The sequence below is a fragment of the Talpa occidentalis genome, unplaced genomic scaffold (genome assembly GCF_014898055.3).
Source record: "Talpa occidentalis isolate TD23 unplaced genomic scaffold, MPIMG_talOcc4v2.1 talOcc4.13, whole genome shotgun sequence".
In the NCBI taxonomy this organism is placed as follows: Eukaryota; Metazoa; Chordata; class Mammalia; order Eulipotyphla; family Talpidae; genus Talpa; species Talpa occidentalis.
Genome location: NW_023601322.1, coordinates 40852583 through 40872145, shown reverse-complemented (window position 1 = coordinate 40872145; position 19563 = coordinate 40852583). Strand labels below are relative to the sequence as shown.

Below are 19563 nucleotides of genomic sequence, written 5' to 3'. Positions count from 1 at the left end.
AAGCTTAACAACTTTTGTTTAATTTTTAGATAACTTAGGTTTAATTAGATAACTTAGAACTTAGGTTTAATTTTTAGGTAAGTTGCTGATGATGCATGGAAAGGTATATTTAAGAAAAACAACTCTCCTGGGATTTACTAGTCCATACTCTGAGTGACATTTCTACTTGTTTTGACTTTGGTAGAGGGAATTAAAATATAATAATAGCTCTTTGGGTAATAAGAGGCTTCTTTTTGTCCAGTAAATATTAGCACTTATATTAATACTTATATTAATATATAAGTACTTATTTATATTAATATATTAGTACCTAGTAATAATAAGCCCTCTGCAGTTGTTTTATTAACAGTCAAAAATAGCATGGGTTAGGGGTTAGTGTCAGGGTTTAGGGCTAGGGTTAGTGTTAGGGTTAAAAAAAGGAAAAAAAATAGCATGGGGATACAGAAATATTCTGTTTAACTTTGCAATATATACTTTGAGAAATTGATAAAATTTAATGGTAATGATAAAACATCTACTGAAAGGTGTTCTTAAACTCATAAATAACATTTAAGGCAATGCTTTACTGTTTATAAAGTGATTTCCTCTAAGTTATTCCTCATAGTAACCCTTGGAAGGTAGATATGCTATTCCCATTCTCAAATGGGGAAACTGAGAGTCAAGCATCTTATCTGTAGCAGAGCAATGAGAGTCATGTCAACCAGGCACTTAAATTAAAATACACATATGCCAATATACTGTGTGTGTACCAAGACTGGCGTAACTGCTACAGGGTAACCCCAGTGTGCAATGGGTTGGCCTGACTGTGGGTCCTCACCTGTACATTTAAAAGGAACTTATAATGAGACTCAACTGCAGGTACACAGTTTTATTGGGGCCTCCCTGGTGGCGCAAGGGTTTATTGGGGTTTATTGGGGCCTCCCCAGGGTTTATTGGGGCCTCCCTGGTGGCGCAAGGGGTTAAGACGCAACCTATGAAGCTAACTGCAGCCACTGCAACACGAGTTCGATCCCCGGCCAGGGAGCAACCCACATGGCGCAGCAGACCTCTCCTGACTCACCCACTGCTCCCCTCAGCAGTGTATTTCAGTCAATCTGTCTGTTCTGTTCCTCACTCTGTCTCTGGTGAATCCTCTCAACTCCCCCCTACACCCCACACCTCTGGCCTGTACCCCAGCTCTTGTGTGCATAAAAATAAATCTTTTAAAAAAAAAGGGTTTATTGGGCCTCCCTGTTGGCGCAAGGGATTAAGCACCACACTATGAAGCAATCCACAGCCTCTGCAGCACAAGTTCGATCCCCGGCCTGTCAGGGAGCAACTATATGGTGAGGCTGACCTCTCCTGTCTCGCCCGCTGCTCCCCTCAGCAGTGTATTTCAGTCAGTCTGCCTGTTCTGTTCCCCACTCTGTCTCTGGTGAATCCTCTCACCCCCCCATATCTCTGGCCTGTACCCCAGCTCTTGTATGCATAAATAAATAAATCTTTAAAAAAAAATAGAGGGTTTATTTACCAAAAAAAAAAAAAAAAAAAAAAGAGAGAGATGGGGTAATGAGAAAATGAATAAGTCAGGGAGAAAGAGAGTGATAAATTGGTGAATGTGTCCTACCAATTCAGCTGAGCTGGAGCCCCAATAGCACGCTGAAAGCTGGTGAAAAACCAGAGGCCCCCGAGACCCACATGTCGGGATATATACCAAACCTGGCTGCTTAACTCCACCCTCAGTTCCCAGCAATCCTCCCTTCAGTGGTGATGACATTATGGGATTGTCATCCTTGGTATCTTGGATCTCTTTGGTCTGGGATGGGGTCCATAAGACCTATTTGTGAAGTTTGTTCAGGACATCCTTTCCCCGCAACATAATGATGGTGAGACCACTGGTAGCAAGTCCAAGATATACTAGAAGAGAGAGAGAGTTCTCAAAAAGAAGGCCCTCTTTCTTACCTCTCTTTCATTCTTCCTGCTCTCAGCAGGCAATGGATGTGTGCACTTTCTTTATAACCTTCTTCTTCCCATTCCCAAATCCATGCATGGCAAGGATTTTGGGAACAACTCCTGATTTAAGAGAGTTGCCTTAGTTTTTATAAATTATTCATTTTATCACTTTGTGTGTGAGTCCCCATATTTGCTGTTTGTAGTCTTAGCTTATGGTGACTTCTTAACTGAGGATTTGAAACAATCAGCCTAGAATTTTGTAAGGCCACCATGCTTTTTTCCTCTTTCTTGTTTAGTCTCCCAGGACTGAGGACAAGAAGATGAAGATTGCATAGCACATCCTTGGGTGAGAGATTGAGCTATCCGACTCTTCATTCAGGGCATTCCAGTTCACTGAAAGGAAACTATTAATGCTCATCTTTCTTTCTAATTTTGTTTCTCTGAATTACAATGGTAAAGATTTGCCAGAGGAGTACTTCAGTAAAATATGCTTTTTTTCTTTTAGGTCTTGTCCTTAATATATACACTTATTTGAATAGAATATAAATCATCATTGTATTGATACTGGCTTAAATAATTATTTTGTATCAGTTGTGTCCAGCTAACTTTGCATTCAGTCTTACTCTTGTTTTAGCATAGTAAGGGGAACTATCCATGTTTATCTGGGTGATGAAAGTATAGTTACTTTGATAACCTGGATTATTTTTCTGTTTTATCTAGACAATTACATTAGAGTTGTATTTATTTGTCTGTTGGTGATAGTTAATGGTGTTATGCCATTACCATAGCAACAGACCATATTATTGCTTGACACTGATATCTTTCAGAATTATTAGTGCATGGAAATTTTCCTGTTGACAGTGCATAGTGATTGTTGAAAATGGGAACAGGGCTCTATCAGAGCTACTTTGTTCAGAACCAAGAGCTCTTTGGCTTCAATGATTGACACAGATGGGTTATAAGAGTTTACTAGTGACTTCCTGCCCTATATTTGTGATTACTGATAAATGCCATGCTACTACCTGGCTTCTAGGAAATGGAAAAGACAAAGTAGGCTTTGACCTGGGAATGCTTCTGTGAGAAATATAATAGCATGAGCACCTGGTTTCCTATCCTGTTTTTTTTCATTCAACTATTATTTATAAATATTATTTATTATCAGGATTATTTTAGTTGCCTTCCAGATATAGACATAGGAGAGAGACTTCAATGAATGCTAACAATAGTACCATATTCCTTTTAAGAATTAAGTATGTTTTTCAGTTTTTATTTTTCACGTAGGTTGTTTGTATTTGGATGAAATAGATGAGTCATCTTTTGCTATTTAAACCACTAATTTGTTTTATCTTGATATCACAACACACTAATGTAAATGTGCCTAAAAATTACAGTTTATGTAAATGCTTACCTAATCCTTAACTTCTGGATAGATGGCTCAATTTTTTTTCTTTCTAAATTGTAATTATTTGGATTTCCTCCCCCACAACTAAGTTCATTTAAAATAGAACATCTCAAGTTTATGATGAAAATTTTCTGTTCTCTTTTATGTAAAGAGAATTTCCCTTTTGAAAGTGCTTTATAATGAGCACTATTTGTCCAGCTATAGGATTTTTTTCCCCCCAGCAAGTAATTTATTCTCTAAATGAGTTCACCATATCATTCCACTGATGTCATTAGTTAAAAATGATTTCCAGCCAATATTCTGTCATATTCTTAAGCGAGGTGATCACACATCATAATTTGACCCTGTTTTCTTCTTCTCTCCCGCCTACCCACCCTTGCCCATGGGCTGCACCCTGGCTACACTAAGAACTTATCCCATTGTTCCTGAAACCCAAACATTCTCATATCTCAGTGACTTCAGACACACTGTCCTCTCTGCTTGTATGGAATGTGCTTCCTGTCCTTGCCTTTACAGACCTGTCTGCCTGAGGAAAGTCTGGCTCAGCTCAACTCCAGTGTTCCTTCTGTGGCAAAGCCTCCTCTGACTCAGTCTCCCCTGTATTAGGGACATCTGGGGAATTTCCCTGTGGGACACATGTCTATTTCACCAATACAGAGTAAGTGATTTTTTTCTCTTTTGTGTTTCCCACACCGGGTATAGTACCTGGTACTGTATTTTGCATGAATGAATATATGGTGAGAGACAACTCATGTTTAATTTTTTTTTTATTCCTTTGTACTGCTCTAGAGGAAGAAGGAAGGTAGGAACCCATGTTACTTGAAGATACTGTGAACATGATGGCTTTATTAAACAACATGCTAAAAATTGTGAAACGGCTAACCTCAGACAAAGGTGTGCAATTGCGGCTCCCCTAGTCTTCCTTGGTAAAGCTGAATTCACACCTTTCTTTGGGAACTAAAAACTTAAAGAAAGAGAACAACTTTGGGGAATAAGAAGAGTAGATTGTGGAATTTCTGAAGGCCCTGAAATCACCATCACTTCCATGTGTGCAGGTATCTCTATGTGATAACATGAAAATACTAAAAAGTTTGTAAGAAGAACAAAACCCACACCTTGAAGAATCACTGGTCTATATATAGTCTACTCTGAATATTATCTATAATATGAGCTGTAAAGTATGTAGGATGGATTTTTTTAACACTAAGCTTCGTATTGCTCTATCTATCTATCTATCTATCTATCTATCTATCTATCTATCTATCTATCTATCTATCTATCTATCTATTTATACAAGCACTGGGTACAGTCAGAAGTGCGGGAGGGTGAAAGAATTCACCAGAGCCAGAGCGGGGAGCAGAGCAGGCAGAAGGACCGAATCACACTGCTGAGGGGAGCAGTGGGCGGCAGGAAAGGTCTGCGTGCCATGAGGGACCCTCCTCCGGTGGGGTGGCTGGGGAGCAGTCGGGGATCGAACCGGCGCTGTAGAGGCTGTGGGCAGCTTCACAACCCAGCGCTCAACCCCTGTGCCACCGGGGAGGCCCTTGTAGGATGGATTTTGATGTTATGTTACATTTCTTCCTCTTTTAGAAGCTAGTGATAGCCCTTACTGTATAACCTGGTACTGTTCTGTCGTGATCTGGGTTGAGCTCCTTTGTATACCACATTGCCAACTTTCAAGCCTTCTGCGTGGGCATGTCTGCTCCTTTCTTGAGAACCTTAATTGAAAATCATGGAAAAGTCTGAATTTTACTGATTCACTTGCTCAGAGCAGGTTCAAATATCATTTCCCCACACTACATTTCTGTGGAAGGCTTTCCTTCACATGAAAATGTTTTTCCTAGTGCTAGCCATCCACATTATCAGCTAATGGTGCTGCCATTCAGTTCCTTTTTCTTTTCAGCAGTCTCTTGGTGAGATGCCTTTTTCTCTGTGAGAGGAATGCGCTTTGTGCATTGTGGCAATAGAAGAAGTGTTTTAAACCATTTCTGAGAGAAGTACTACTTCGTATTTGTAATTACAGTTGAAAATGGATTATATAGAACTTTAATATGTCCTATTTGGCACCATTAGGTCTGCTCCGATACTAGCAACTCTCAAACATCTGTGTTTAACTCTACTATGCTCAACATAATCTTGGGAATATGTATTCTTGCTAGGGTAGGGAAATGCAGATTGGCAGAACTATATTTGTACATTGATATTAATTATAGAAGATCTATATTAACTGCCAAGGCAGTTTTACAGTTAAATTTCAAAATATACAGAACTGATGGGATTTAGAGAAAATGATGGAAGCATCAGAGTAAGACGGAAACAAACTTAAGGATGAATATGAAAAAAGACAAGGCAGAATGTATTACTTGGGAGCCTTTATTAGGTGCTATAGGGATCAATTAAATAGCTCTGTCCAAAGTAGTTTAATGAGCTTGCTTTAGGAGGCTGATACAGGAGTCTATAAAGAAAAGCAATGAGCATTTTCATTAATTATTTTTTTGTTACCACTAAATCCTATTCTCTAACCAACCCAAAGGGCACTGTATGTAGTTTTAATTCCACGTAATATTCATATATTCCTTTTGTGGTTTTGATGGGATGTTAGGTTGCAGAAGAGAGTTAAGGATCAATTTAAGCGTCAGATGAACTACCTCTTGTTGGGTGAGATGATGGGCACTGAAGCCCACAGATTGATAGGTTCAAATACTCTCACTACCATTATTGCTGGCTCTAGAATCTGCTGATTCCATCTCTCCTGGAATTTGTTTTATGCAAATATTTAGTTCCTGATTGTTCTCAGCTGTGCCAGTGGCAGGAGCATGTTTTTTCTTTCCAGGAAATCTTAAAAGATAGGCAACATAGTTCATTGAATTCTCTTTATGACCTAAAACATTTAAATTCAAATCCAGTGTCTTGTTAATACAGGTGCTGTGTCAGGCACTATGATGAATGTTCTTATGTTCTTTCAATTTCCAAATAGCTCTTTTATGCTGGGAATAATAGTAATATGTAGTTTGTAATAGACTTCTTCCTCTTAGTTGTATATGGGTCAGTCTAGTTTTACTCTAGGACAAAACAGAGGTTAGAGGAAGGAACTTCTACAAATCTATAAAGTCAAAAAATGAACAAATCTCTGCCTAGTTTTGTGAAAAAAGACCTAGCACTTTAAAAAGAATACTTACACTTCAACATTATTTCAAGAAGCATTTATAACAGAGTTCATACTGTACATTATCACTGAAGACAAAAGATCAAGTACACAGTTTTTTCCCCACTAGTAGTTTATATAATGTAGTGAATAAAGAGAGACGAAGTTATTTTTGCAAAGTGCATGTGATAGCATTTATTATTGAGATAATGCTAGAATCTAGAAGAAAAAAAAAGAAGGGTAACAACTTAGGTATATGAGCTTATTTCTAGAGAAGCAATGCTTAAGTTGAATTTAAGAGCAATGTATAAAAACTCCAGTCGTTTAGTATGGACTATTTAGCACACAGTTTGTGCCACTTGAGGAGTATTAAGATATAAGCTTTGAAAGGTAAACAGAGGTTAGATCCTATGGTGTCTTGTAATTTTCTCATTTCTATCTATACCTACCTCAAAATTGAATTTGAAAATGTGTTCCCTCCTGATTGATGAAAAAGTCAAGAAAAATTAATCTTCCCTAGTTGTATGTGCAAATAAGATAGAATATATCCATATTAAACTTAATTTGTGCCAAGAATACCACAGGGTACTCTCCAGAGACTCACCTGCATAGTATGTAAGGCTGAAGCTAACTAGATAGGTCAAGTGCTTGTAGGAACTCTTTAGTTGCTCATACTCTTTCACTGCCAAAAGCAGGCATGATTGTTAAAGCTCACATCTGCCAAGAAGTGGACTGTAGTGCATTGTCTACATTTCTGGAATGCACAGAAAAGATTTCCAATGAACAAGGACTTGTGCTGTTTTTAAAGCTTTTCAGATGTTATTGGAACAAACAAACAATAACAAACAAACAAACAAACAAACAAGGAAACAAACAAACAAACAAGAATAGAAAATTCTTAGGAAACTCTCTTCAATTTTTTTGATATCTAGTAACCATAGACAATCAAAATACAAGTGGCTGAGTAATATCAGTATTGTGAATATTGCTCAACCTGGCTGTTCTCAATCAGTAAGTTGCTACTGGCTTCCAAAAATAGCTTCATAATTATGTCATTAATGCACTGCCTTCAGTGGTTTCTTTTACTTTGCCCTAACCTTGTCCCAAAATAATAATATGAAATGCAACTCCAATATCAGAATAAGGAGGGAAATAGAAATATATTACGTATGATTTTAAGAGTACAGAGAATCATATTACTTTCTGGCTGGTGGATATGTCTGTGGTATATAATAGAAATCAAAATGAACTAAAAAAGAGACTTCCAACCCCCTTAATGGTTCTGAAACTTAGACAGAAAACTGTACTCCTAAAGGCATAAATTTAATTATTTTTAAATTTGAGCTATAGGACCTCCCTTGTGGTTCAGGGATTAAAGCCTCAGTGCTGTCAAACTACCGCCAGCCACTGCAGCATGAGTTCCATCCCCTGAGAGAGCTAACCCACATGGTGCAGCAGACCTCTCCTGTCTTGCCTGCTGCTCCCCTCAGCAGTGTATTTCAGTCAGTCTTCCTGTTCTGCTCCCCACTCTGTCTCTGCTGACTCCTCTCTTCTCCTGCACCCCAGTTCTTGTATACATAAATAGAAAATAAACCTTTTAAGAAATAAAATTGAGCTATAACTCAAGCATCATAAAATTACTCTTTTAAATCATACATTTCATTGGTTTTTAGTTTTTGTACAACCATCACCACTCTAATTTCAGAAACTTTTATCACCCCCAAAAGAAAACCTACACTTGTTATCAGTCATTCCCCATTCTCGCCTCCTCCCAAATCCATCTATATGGATTTGCCTAACTTGGACATTTCTTATAAATGGATTTATGCAGTCTATGGCCTACATTCTTTCACTGAGCATAATGTTGCCATGGTTCATCCTGTTGGAGCATGTATCAGTACTTTAATCTTTTTTTATGGCTGAATTGGAAAGTTCTTTTGGGGGGATGGGATGTTTTTCTTCTTTATTGAAGTATAGTTGACATACAATATTAGTTTCAGATGTGCAACACAATGATTTGACATTTGTATGCAATATGAAATGATAGCCACAACAATGTATTTCTTATTTATTTTTAGCAATTTTGCAAATTTGCAGTACAATCTTATTGCTTACAAACAGCATTCTGTACACTTCATTCCATGACTTATTTATTTATAATTGGAAGTTTTACCTCTTGATTCCCTTCACTTACCTGAGAAACATGGTTTTTAATAAAAAGTCAGATGACCCAAAGACATTCTGTTACTTTCTGCCATGGAAATTTTTATGGAACCAAATGCTATTATAGAATAGCTCCTAAAATTTGGTCATAGGGAAGGACCCCAGGAATACTACTGTAATCATAGTTAGGTTCATTGACTTGATACACCAAAGGTGAGAACACAGCAGGGGGGACTGTGTGGCATCCAGCAAGATAAAGGTCCTTTTATAGGATCTGAATTTGCGCTGAATGATTCTAAGGAGGGACAGGGAAGAGGCACCGACAATGGATTGGGTGACATCACAAAGCTTAGTATTTGGTTATTTGGGTATTTGGTTATTTGGTTATTTGGTTATTTCAGCAGTATTTGTTTAGAATGGGGTAGGTGCACAGAGGGGTTGGGGATGTCATTGAAAAGAAGGCGTGATTCACAAAAGGAGCAGTTTTGCAGCTCTGGTGTGACCTTCTGAGAAATGTTTACTGTTGACCATGACACTGACCTTGTCTGTGTCTGTTAGAGACATCACAGAGCTGATTTTCATGCTCTTATGTAACAGCTCACATCAGATCTTTGGTTCTGAGAGTAAGGAGCAAGTAGACATGGTGAGACTAGTCAGTTAAGGCACAACCGAAATACAAAATAGAACTGACCATTCACCCATTGTGGTGATAACCTGTGACATAAAATCTCCTTAATGATCTTCTGGTGGAATAACTTCATGATTATCAAAAGGCAAGGGGTAGGACTTTGCAACCAATTGGCTCATATGATTAGATAACTTGTATTCATTATTTGCTTTGTGATAACCTTCATGGTAGGTATTTTGTAAATATTTTCTCCTACAGATTTAAACATTAATAAAAATGAGTAATCCTTTCTCATTTATCCAGAATAATGTGTAAACATGCCTGTATTAATTGAAATCATGATTCATTTTCAAACTCACTATTGTGAGTACTAGACTTAAAGAATGAACAAGACATAAACCCTGGCCAAGAAATGGAATGTTATTATTCAGCAGAATAATCTGTGATGTAACAGATTCTGTTATGTGTAGTCCAATCCAGTAGTCATAGCCACTTGTGCTGCTTGAGCACTTACAAGGTGGTGCATAGGGCTGAGGAACTGAGTTTGTATTTAATTTTAATTAATTTAAATATCAATAGTGATTCATGAGGCTAATAGCTACCATGTTGGACAACACAGCTCTAGAAATTCACAAAAGTGGGAACACACAAAGGTGTAATGCACACTCCAGTACACATCCTTATAAAATGTTCTAGAAGCTCAGGAGACAGCTTCTGGTGGTGGGAGTAACTGGAAAAACCCAGGGGAAGGGAGATAGTTTGCACAGGAGACTTAAAAACAAAAGAAATAAAAATTATTATTATTCCTATTTTTGTTATTATTTTAGAAGAGGAGGAGAGGAGGAAGTTGAGAGGTTTCATCCCAGGCAAAAAACACAGTTTGCAGGAGCTTTGAGGCATTAAAAATGTATATGCAAGTTCAAGAAAAGGTATGGAGCTTGGTAGGGTCACAGTGTAGATTGCTATAATATTATCATTATATGACATGGCTTTTATGATGAAGGCCCAACTGAAAAGATTAAAAACAAATTTAACATTTTTATTATTGAAGTGACATTTATTTAAAACACTGTATATAAGTTAGAGTATGTTCCAATTGAACATTTTTTAGCACCTGTGTGATATACATTATTTGAGAAACTGCCACATTATCATTTAAACTAGATAAGCTAAATAGTCATTATGATCCCCACACCACAAAGAGAAAACTGAGTCCAAACAAGGTAAAGGAATTTGCTGCAGGATTCAGAGTGGAGAGAATCAGGATTTGAATCCAGGTGTGTTTGATAGACTTCAATTCCTTCATCAATGATTCTACATCTTCTAATTGAAATTTTTCCCAGTTTGGAGTTGTGATGGATTTCCTTAAGTGTGTCTTCCATGATTTGCCCTGACTTCTAAGTATCTACTAGGTTGTTTTTTTTTAATCATCTGACTTCATATTGAAAATGTTTTCTGTCCAAGAGACTAATATCATAAGATAGTCTATTTTTTTTAAAGAATTATTTATTTATTTATTTATTTATACAAGCACTGGGTACAGTCAGAAGCACGGGGAGGGTGAGAGAATTCACCAGAGCCAGAGCGGGGAGCAGAACAGGCAGAAGGACCGAGGTACACTGCTGAGGGGAGCAGCGGGCAGCAGGAAAGGTCTTCGCGCCATTTGGGACCCTCCTCCAGTGGCCGGGAGCAGCCTATTAGCCAAGATAGCCTATTTTGATAACTAAACCTTTGATGAACTCCACTTTTAAAATAGTTAGAATGACAGTTTCCCTTCTTTTTCTGTGTATGTATGGCACTAGAAGGCTTTTATATCCTAAAATGGAGTGGTAAGCGAATTAAATTGGAGAAGACAGGGCCTCCCCTGGTGGCGCAGTGGTTGAGTGCTGGGCTGCGAAGCTGCCCGCAGCCTCTGCAGCGCCAGTTCAATCCCCGGCGCCTGGCGAGGGTCCCACATGGTGCGCAGACCTCTCCTGCCTCGCCCACTGCTCCCCTCAGCAGTGTATTTCGTCAAACTGCCTGTTCTGTTCCCTCTCTGACTCTGGTGAATTCTCTCACCATCCCCGCACTTCTGACTGTACCCAGTGCTTGTATAAATAAATAAATAAATAATTTAAATATAAATAAATAAATAATTAAAAAAATAATAAATTGGAGAAGACAATCCATTCACTCCCAAATTTGAATGGCCCTGATGCCCAGGGAATCCTTGCTTCCGTGTGGTGGGGAATGACTTGTTATTTGAGCCTCTCCACTTCTTACCCCAAAGGTCATGACCCTGGTTTCCAAATTCTTTCTTCCTTTTTGCCCTTTTCTAAGAGAAAAATGTTGCGATGGAGTAAAGGCTTTGCTTTTCTTACCCTGAGGAGCTAGATCTCTCTATCTGTCTGGCAGGCATGGTCAAGTCCTGAAATATTCCCTCCTAGCTGAGAAAGTACTTGTGTTCTAGGAAGACTTTTTTTTTCTCTTTAGCCTTGAAAGAATCTCACTTGCTGTTATTTAGAGAATTTCTCCTGAAAGCCTATCTCAAAATCATAGCAAGTTACATTTAACATTTGTACTTGCCAGGCCTTGAGAGAGTGACGAAGAGTAACGAACAGCGCTTGCTTCAAGGAACACAAATTCCTCAGTTAATGCAGGGCAGAGGCTAAGGAATAAGGAAAGCTGCAGGAAAGTGACTGAGAGGATGTGTTGAATATCCAGGCTTAGAGACATCTTCACAGATGAAAGACTAACTTCAGGTCTTACTAGAGGATAGGACTTAACTGAACAGAGGGTCATCTCTGCATGGAACACAACCTGTACAAAGATACAGTTAGAATAATGATTAGAGCAGTTGGTTTGGCTGAAGAAGAAAATGCAACATTGAAATTACCTGTAGAGCTTTAAAAACAACTCCCCTAAAGATTCAGATTGATCTGAGGTACAGCCTGGACATCTGGATTTTTAAAATTTCACAGGTGATTTTTATGTACTGCCACAGTTGAGGACCAGGACCATAGTCTCCTAACTCAGACTGTGGTCCTTAGACCAGCAGAGTCGGCCCCACCTGAAGGCTACTGAAGAAATGTTGAATTTCAAATCCCATCCCCTATCTAGGGACTCAGAATTTGCATTTTCACAAGATACCATGTGATCTGTATGCACAATAAAATTTGACAAGCACTGCTTAGAGAAAAACTGAGAAATATGGTTGAAGAGAGCAGATAACCTAACCATATTTTTCTAGCCATTGTGTTGGGCTAGGAATGAATTACAGGTGGGCAGTGATACTGTATTTCCCTCAAGCTATAAGGGATGCTTATATTTCTTGTTGAGGCTAGAAATCTTTGATTATGTGTGCTCCACAAATAATATTGCATTTTTGTCTGGACAATTTGTTATTTTTTTTGAAAAAGATTTATTTATTTACACATATGGGAGCCGGGGTACAGGCCAAAGATGCGGGGGTGAGAGGATTCACCAGAGACAGAGTGATGAACAGAACGGGCAGACTGACTGAAATACACTGCTGGGGGGAGCAGCAGGCGAGGCAGGAGAGGTCTGCCACACCATGTGGGTATCTCCCTGGCCGGCCAGGGATGGAACTTATGCTGCAGAGGCTTTGGATTGCTTCACAGTGTGGTGCTTAACCCCTTGTACCACTAGGGAGGCCCTCTGGACAATTTGCAGGAAAAAAAGTTAGGGAAGCATCAACTAGAGTCAGATTGTATTCTTTCAATAGTGGAGATTTCCTGAAGATTTGTTATCAGAGGATATTATATGTGCCATATTGTGGTGTAGGAAGATTTTTCTGACAGAGATATATAGAATGAACTAGAAGAGAGGTGTTCTAGGGTTGGGAGACAATTTAAAGAAGGTTGCAGTAATTCGCACACAAGGTAAGAGAGGCCAATAGTAAAGAACATAGGTATACTTTGAAGTTTGAGTAACACTTAAGTACCATCCCCAAATCTAAAGGGCAAAGCTTAGAAGGCATTATGACAGAATCCTTTATTCCTTATTTGTAGACAATTATAACTTTTTGTTTTGCTTTAGTTTATCCTAGTGTAGCATTCTCTCAAAGAGCCAGGAGAGTTTCTGTTGATTAAAATCTGCTTGGCATAAATAAGGTCATAAACATTCAGCCCTCTGCAGGATCCCTAGTTCTTGGTGGGTGTGATCATTCGACTTGAGGGTTATTAGTGATTTCAAAGGAGAAAGGAAAACAATGATGGTCATCATTTGGTGAATAGGTTGCAAGGGAAAATTTCAGGAAATGGAGAGGTTAAAAGTCCAAGTATGAAAGGCTTACTGTTGTGGGGGACATTTTAGCTGGGACAATACTTGTAGGGGAACCAACATATTCCAAGAGATAATTTTATTTGGGAAAAATGTTTGAAATTATCTGTATGGTAAATTGCTTATTCTTCAAGGCCAAGCTTAAGATGTTCCCTTCCATGATTTCTTCCCTGGCCAACTCTGTTCTCTCTCTCCTCCCCTCTCCCCTCTTCTCCTCCCTAGAATACTCTTTGATGAGTCAACAAACAAGTATTTTTCAGTCTTGATATTTAAAAAGCACATGATAGATACTTCTTTTCAATAATTCACGTAGGGTTTATCTTTCCACTTTACGTATATATCCTATCTCCCAAAATACAATAGATTACAAGCACATTGAGGACAGTGGATCAAGTCTAAGTCTTCTTTCTAGTCCCTGAGAATTTGTGACTTAATGAAATAACTATTTTCAGTGGCAAAAATTAAAAATAATTTGCCCTACACTTTTTATTTTCCAAGTTTGTTGATATTTCATATGAAAAAGAAAATGGAGAGTCTGAGAGAGAGCCGAAGAATCTTCAAAAATACAGTGCACCTTTTAAGCTGCTTTCTGTAGATAAAATTTAAGCCAATATAACACTATCAGATAATTATTGAAATCTTTTTTGTGCTTTCAGTAATGCATTTCAAAAGAGCAGTTTTTTTAAAAGTTGTAGAAATATATCCTTAGTAAATATCCTTGTTTTCCTAGTCGTATACGGTACCCATTTTCCTTAGCTGCTTTTCTCATCTTGCCATTTGGGTTTCTTTCTCTTTTTTCTTTCTGTGGAAGTGATACCATTTGTTGTAGAAAGGTAACTCCTGGCCATGTTTGCAGTCAAGAGTGCCACTAGTCATCTGGATGTGATTCACTAATTTATTTAAATGGTTAGATTGTATTTTGTGGTAAATATATTGGATGTAAATGCTGTAACAGTTTTACTTAGTTTTAAATTATGACATGATATTTTATGCCTTTTTTTGAATTAAGAAAGCTAAAGTTCACCCAAATTTAAAGGTCTGTCTATATATTGAAATATGGGACACTGAAAAATTGTCAGGGGTCACCTATATTTGGGGTGCAGGAGTGAAATTATTTTAATTGTAGTCTGTTGTGATATTTGAAATTATGATGGAAGAAGTGTGAATTACATATAGATACCAGCTGGAGTTTGACCAACACAGTAAAACTACTTTATTAAAATTAAATTAAAAAATCTAAGATGGGGAAAACCTTTAAAAAAGAATTCCATAATGAATCAATCAGTAGTTTATATCTTTAAAGAATTTTTTATGGTATAATAATGAACATTTATAACAGAACAAAAATAACCCATTTCCTAACATTAGCCTCTCTGCCTGCGGAGGTCATAAAACTTGTTAATGCAGATGAGGCTACCTTCTGTTGTGTGATGCTAATAGGAAATGGGTCATTGCAGTTTATGGGGCACTTAGCCATTTTGGTACATGATAAATGACTGACTTCAAGTGACATTCCTTCACTGATTTCCCACTATTCATCACCTGAAAGAATGGAGCCCAAACATGAAGTTGATTTTGAAGTTGTCAGGAGTTTCACTATGGTGTAAATCTATCATAAGCCTATGTTTTAATTGAATTAGGAAGAAATAGTATGAATGAAAACACTCATAAGTGTTTTATGCTCCTATTTTCTTTTGTTCAAAAGCCAGTTTTGTAACTATTTTATCCTGTTTTAACTTCGGTTGCCTCTTCCTTTTCCCCTCCCCCTCTCCAAACATTCTCTGGTTTTGAAAAGTTCCTAGATTTTATCTTTGCAGATGCTTTGATGTAATTACATTGTTTTCTTCTATAAAATCAGTCCAAAATAAGCCAAAAGAATGGAACATATTTTCAACTTTCATGTCCACCTACATTCCAAGCATTATACAGAACTATGGAAAACTCCTTTCACTGCTACGTTCTTGCTGTTATTATATTTTCTCTCCCTTCCATCATCTTTTCTGAGATACTACCTCTTTGCTCCCCATGCCACACACCATTCCTGAGTAGAGAGGAAAACAACTGTGTATTAAGGTTACATTATCCTACAATTGAAGCGTTTACTCTTAGAAAATAATTCTCCAGTTTATTTTCAGGGAGACCTTGCTGGCTTTGTAAAGGTTACCCAGGATCGAGTCATGACTGGCATGTGCCTAAACTTTGAATTTTGCCTGTCTTCTCCTAACGTTTGGAATGTAGAGCCTATATTTAATTCACAACTTGTGAGGTCACCATGTTGCTGGCATTTTGAGAGTGTTCTATACCTGACAGAAAGCTACTTGGAAAAAAATGTAAATATTCTTGCAGATTGGCTTAGAATCATTTAGTGTAATTCAGATAATTTGCCATTTATTTCATTGGTTCTTAAAGGAATTTTGATCTCTCCTATCTGTGTGTATTGTTGGAATGAGGGTGACAAAAGGTTGTTTTGATTACTTTGTGGAACTTAACAGGAGGAAACACATCCTTGCCTTCACTTGAGGTGCTGGTATCCTGAAAGGGAAATCTGTGACATTCCCTTCCAGAGGCTGTTCTTTTAACACAGAACATTTTAATTCCTAATTCCACTGAGAGATACCATTTAGCAAATTGTATCTATGTATACCTTGTTCACAAAGAACATTAGGCCAATAAATTGAAAACATCTGGGGTGTCTGAATTCTTTTCATGCTCTAGAATCCCAGACATTAGTGAAATTTGGGAGAAAGCCTAGAAGTGGTGAAATTATAATATTAAGGGTCCTATGGCCAATTTTTGCTGTGGAAATCTGAGAACTAGATTATAATTTGATTATTTGGTTTAGATAAATACTACCAGTTTTTGTAGCTGCTTGTGATATCTGACTGGAAAGAACAAAACCTTTTTTATTTTCCCAGTTTGTTGTATGAGGAGTTACTAATTTTGAATACTTACTTAGCTTGACTCAAACCAATTGCTACATCTTTAAAATGACTAATTCTAATATTCTACATGAATCTGTTAATACTATTGAAATATATCCATAATTTAAATTTTGGCCAGCTATAATTTGCACGATACCCCTAATGACCGCACACAGGCTGGGCTTGGGAGGAGGTTGCCAAAGTTGGAAAACATAGGAAGAGAGAGATAAGAAGAGGAAACTGCAAGAAGAGAGGCTGAAAGGATGGATTCCCTGGTGGACCTTAAACTCACAGCGTTTACCACTTTTTAACTCTGGCATATGAAAGTGAACACTGATGGCCTTCTACTTTCTTCCTTCCCTTCTCTATTTCTCCTTTTCTCCCTCCCCTTCTTCTATATGTGAGTAAAAATATGTTGAAACTAAGGAAAATCAGAGTAAGATCTAAGATGTGCAGGTTTTTCTGGGAGGGAGAAGTGGAAGATTGAAAACACACATTTCATTTCTCAAAAAATGTCTGAGAAGGGCTTCCCTGCAGCACAAGTTACCAGCCAGGGAGCAACCCACATGGCGCAGCAGACCTCTCCTGTCATGCCCCCTGCTCCCCTCAGCAGTATATTTCTGTCAATCTGTCTATTCTACTACCCACTCTGTCTCTGGTGAATCTTCTTACCCCCTCCCACCTCTGGCCTATACCCCAGCTCTTGTGTGCATAAATAAATAAAAATAAATCTTAAAAAAAAGTCTGAGGAATGAGTACAGTTGTATGCTTTCCTGAAGAAGTTTTAATTATTACCTTGAATACATGTTTTTGAAGTCTAGGTCTTCATATGGTTATCTTTAAGGTAAAAGTGAAGTCTTTATATGCTTCATTCTCACCCTCTTGGTACAGTAACCCTTCCATTAGGCTTGCACAGAAACTGCCAAATAATCCATCAGAATTAAACTAACAGGAGAAAAAAGTTCTCTATTTACTGTTCTCTGGGACAGTAAATTATGAAATATTATGAAATATTTTAGAAACAAATTCTTGGAAGGACTAAATTCTTAAGATGAATATAACATTCAGGGACTTTTAATTGGTTTTTAAATTCTCACTAAGGAATTGGTTAGCTGTTAATGATTTTCTCTTTTCACTTACCAAAGGTGTGATGTTAGTTTTACCCTGTAGGCTGTTACTTTGCTTCTTTGCACTTCAAAAAGATCTAAGGTCACTGATTATGACTTTGCCACTTCCTGCCCTATTGTCCTTACAAAGGGGTTTTGTGGGTTTAGACCTTACTGTAAAGAAATCAGCTCAAATAAAATTTCTTGATATTTGCATGTCTATTAAATTCCACACATTTACTTTTCATTTGAACCTGTTTAATTGTGTAATTTAAAAGGTAATACTTACTGGGACTTTAGAGTTCTTATTACAAGAGCTGAAATACCTTTTGCTTTCTTTTTTTTTTTTTCCCCATGATGAATGGTATAGTAAAGTAAAAACCAATCAATCAGCAGGAACATAGACTGTTGGGGAACAACCACTCAGAGGTATTTACATTTCTATGAAATTCTGTTGACCCACAACCCACCCCTAAAGGGGACATTAACACCTTTAGTCAGTTGTCCCTTAATAGAATTTGTTCTTTTGATATAGCAGTACTGATAGAACTTTCCTGCAATTGTGATGCCTCTTTCTAGATACTCATCTCTGAGTAACTGTTGTGTTTAGACTTGTGCTGAAAAAACAGTGCATTTGAAATATCAGTTGAATATTTCAAATTTTACTAAAAACCCACATTAATTTTTCTAATTCTCCACTACAATTATCAGTAATATGATTGATACTTGAGCTAAGATGGTAGGAGTATCAAACAAATAAAAAAGATAATACTTTAGGTTTTTTTTGTTTATTTTATGATTACTACTTCACAGCATCCTGTATTTTTCAGCATTTCGGCTCTGTAACCTACAAAGTAAATTTAAAGACACAGTTTCTACCTTTTTTGAGCATATGTTGCTAATAATATTTTTCATTTGGATTTTTAAATAAAAGTATGTCTGACCTCTCATTCAATTTCCTTGGTCATTAAGTAGATTTATACATGTGACTGTCTAATTTATACATTTATACATGTGATTGTCTCCATTTCATATCTACTTATCTCAAAATACATGCAAAATGCAACTCTGTATTTTCCTTCATAACCACTCTACCTACTACATACTTGGTTTTGTTCTTTCAGTTAATGACTATACTTAACGTTAAACCTAGGAGTTCTTTTTTCTTTATTTCTTTACTTGAACATATCCCGCATTAAATCTGCCAGCAGGCCTATCTGCATAATGGATCCCCAAATTGTCTCTGTCTTCCCACATCCTTTCCCCCACAATCACTATCTTCTCATACTTGAATGATTGCACTTCTCTCCCTCCTATAGTATCTTTGCCTTTTAGAGTCAGCATGAACTTTCTAAAGCACAGATCAGATGCTCTCCATTTCAAAGCCCTAAGGCAACTTCTCATCACTCCTGCAACAAAATCCGAATTCCTTGTCCTGCAAGGCCCCACATGGTCTGATATCTGGCAACCCTGCTGTCTTTATCTTTTATCATTTTCCTCTCACTTACTAACCTTCTTATAATTCCTCAAGCATCTTCCACCCCCCAACCCCCACCCCCTACACACACACTCCTACCTCAGGGCTTTTACCTTAGCTCTTCTCTGTCTTGGAATGTTCTTTCTCCAGATCTTCAAGTTGTTGACTTCTTCCTCTTGTTTTGGCCTTACTGAAAATGTCAGCTCCTCAGAGGCCTTCTCTGACTATCTCATCTAAATTATGTCCTTTCTATTATTCTTTACCTCATTACTTATTTAGTTATGCTTCTCACAAAGACCCAATCTAAAGTTCTTATTTATTTATGTATTTATGTATGTATGTATTTATTTACTTAATTACTTACTTACCTCTTTGTTGAAATTCACCATCTCCCCTAGAATGTAAGTTATATGAGTGCAGGGAACTTGTCTATCTTGTTTACTGATGTATCCCTTAATGTCATTAACAATTGCTGGTATGTACAGTAGGTACTCATTAAATATTTATA

The 19563-nt window shown here is 37.4% G+C and overlaps 1 protein-coding gene across 7 annotated transcripts in view; it reads left to right on the top strand.

The window, feature by feature from the left end:
• GREB1L (GREB1 like retinoic acid receptor coactivator) overlaps positions 1-19563 on the top strand; it is a 248282-nt gene that overhangs the window by 58421 nt on the left and 170298 nt on the right. For 2 of the 7 annotated variants that reach the window (XM_054694144.1, XM_054694145.1), the window contains exons 2-3: positions 3851-3992; positions 4124-4228. The exons of 3 other annotated variants lie outside the window; for them this stretch is intronic. The gene's annotated coding sequence lies outside the window, so the exon portion shown is untranslated. Of the gene's footprint in view, positions 1-2228; positions 2279-3850; positions 3993-4123; positions 4229-19563 lie in introns of all 7 variants that reach the window. 2 more of the 7 variants (XM_054694143.1, XM_037508752.2) reach the window with 2 other exon arrangements.